Source organism: Montipora foliosa, chromosome 14, assembly GCF_036669935.1.
Source record: "Montipora foliosa isolate CH-2021 chromosome 14, ASM3666993v2, whole genome shotgun sequence".
In the NCBI taxonomy this organism is placed as follows: Eukaryota; Metazoa; Cnidaria; class Anthozoa; order Scleractinia; family Acroporidae; genus Montipora; species Montipora foliosa.
Genome location: NC_090882.1, coordinates 21,800,901 through 21,803,400, shown reverse-complemented (window position 1 = coordinate 21,803,400; position 2,500 = coordinate 21,800,901). Strand labels below are relative to the sequence as shown.

Genomic DNA, 2,500 nt, shown 5'->3' with positions numbered 1-2,500 from the left:
TCTCGGGATTGGTTCACAAAACAAAGAACGATACAAAAGAAACAATGGACCCTCTGCGTCCTAAAGGGATCCAATGAAGTTAGAGGTTTTTAAGAGCTGCGTCCTGGGTCGAACGTAAGGACTTGGCGTAGTTTAGTAGTCATTGGGGTATAGTTTTTGTGAGATTGAGGGATCCATTATGTCGCAACACATGGCGAACTTACGCAGTCCTTAATAGTGGCCTCGCAAAGTAAATTAATATTTTTGTCTTTCTCTTTTCTTAGCCCTGAATCGTCCAAATGCGAGACTTTCGAACTCGGATCCTATCCTACAAAGAGGACGCCAGTTCACTGTTTACACTTTACGCTTAGAAATTTGCTACTTGCGTCTGGGCCTTTTATTCCGTCTTCCTAAGCAACTGGTAAATACTTCTTGAAATGTGACTACTCCGAAATGCAGAAACTTGATGATGCATATTTTTGGATCTTCCGACAGGGGATTTTAAAAACGAGCAAGGAATACAAGCATCTTAAATACTGATTCTTCTTTTTCAAGTTAGGACACAAAAAGAAACAGTCAAACATTGGTAAAACTTCATACTTAGTTTTCGCCCAAAGGTATCTTTGAAGTGGCTCTTCTGGAGCTTTAAGAATCTTCCACTGTTTACACCAAACCAAATGTCGTGTTCTTTTGAAGTGGTGACAAGAGAGGTAGAATTATGAAATATTAATTGTAAATAAACAGAACTTTACGAAATTTTGTAAAATAAAATTATATACCCGATTACCGATACCGAGGCCATTTCTAATTCTGATGTTTCGAGCGGATAGATTTAAGATGCCCCGGGGGGTGGGGGTGGGGGGGCAAATGCATACTGTGAGTTAACTTGGGTTTATGATTTTGAAATCAGTTTTATCTTTTCATCCTTTGATGATACGTGATGATTGATCTGAAACGTCAACCTCGTTCCCAGGGTCTCTCATCTTAACGCCTGGGCGAGCGAGGAGAGACCCTGGTAGGGTCTGGTCACGTGTCTCCCAGAATCTGGGAGATGACAATTTATCCAATGAAGGGAGGGGCGGCTTAGTAAGAATTTTGTCTATACTGAGACTACGGGAGTGCGGAATGTGTTGTCACCAAAACAAACCAAGTTTCACGTATTGCGGTATGTGAACATATGTTCTTCTGCGGCTATGTCCGGCGATAATAGTTTGTAAACGCCGAAGAAAACATATACATCGTCTGTCATAAGATGCTGTAGATTGTGCGGTTCAGTCAAAGACGTTTTACTTTGTAAAAATTTGTTCAAGAAGGCCACGAAGGAAGAAGAAGAAATATAAATATAAATATAACAATTATGAGGTAGATAACAAATGACTTGTTTAACTTTTAGAATAAATACTATGTAAAACATCGACAAATTCCTTGTTTAGAGAGGACCCCTCCCCAGTGTTTTCAATTATCACGGAAGCACGTGACCAGACCCTACCAGGGTCTCTCCTCGCTCGAGAGACCCTGGGAACGAGGTTGCTGAAACGTTGGAAATGCAACATCAGTCTAGTTGGGAGAATTTTGCACTCAAAGCAAGTTCATGTCTACAACATGAAGGTAATTTCCCCCGGGCCAGGGTAACGGCTTCCCATTGTATATCCCTGAGGACAATAGAATTCAAGATGGTCGCCCTCTCGGTCAAAAGATCTATTGAAACTTTCACTTGGCCTTTGCAAAGGCACATTAAATCAATGACCCCGTCGAATGCTGAGCAACTTAGATTTGAATTTCTAGTAACAAGTTTCCACGACGAATGGGTGCGTCGCCGAACCAAGCTGCCTGGCTGGCGTGTCTTATGATCCAAGATCCCCGGCGAAGACACGGCTGACAGTTACTTTTCAGACCAGCTTGGCTTGTTAAATCCATGTCTTTCCAAAAAGTTTTCAAGGTAGAAATATGGTTTCGTTTCACTTATTTCCTCCAGGACACTTCTCAGAAAGGGCACCATTTGCGTCAGGTGTGGAGTAGAATTTGGTCAGGGGGGAGGGGGGAGGGGGGAGTGGGTGTGCGTAAAATCTAGAGTATAACGTTTTTCGGGAACAAGAGAACGCAAGCAATTTTTTTAAAGGGAACAAGGACAAGGGCCTCTCCATTGCAACTGCTTAAATCGCTCAACTAAACTAACTGCGATGATCCTTCCAACTTTCATTACAAGCATGGCAGGGGTATTTTGCAGAACGCCGAACGTTATAACATCGGTATTAACTGTACTTGTAGGCAACATTAACTGAAAGCCAACCATTTTAGAAATTGACGCTTAGACCTAATTACTGCAGAGTGACATGCACCACCATAATTAGCCAGTATCAAAAATACCATAATCCCCTTTGTTTGTCTCTCCAAAGGCTTCGAAATTTGCGAAAATCCAAGCATCTTTTGTTCACGACCGAGTCAGAAGGGGAGTGGGTCTATTCCTGTTTTGACGTCACAATCTACTTGGTATGCATCTTTACAAAGAGTTAATGCAATG

General features: G+C 42.0%; 1 pseudogene; it reads left to right on the top strand.

Annotated features, from left to right (window-relative positions):
• The window catches only part of LOC137984971 (transcription initiation factor TFIID subunit 5-like), a 24,210-nt pseudogene extending 23,445 nt beyond the window's left edge, over nucleotides 1-765 (top strand).
• Nucleotides 766-2,500: the final 1,735 nt, after the last annotated feature.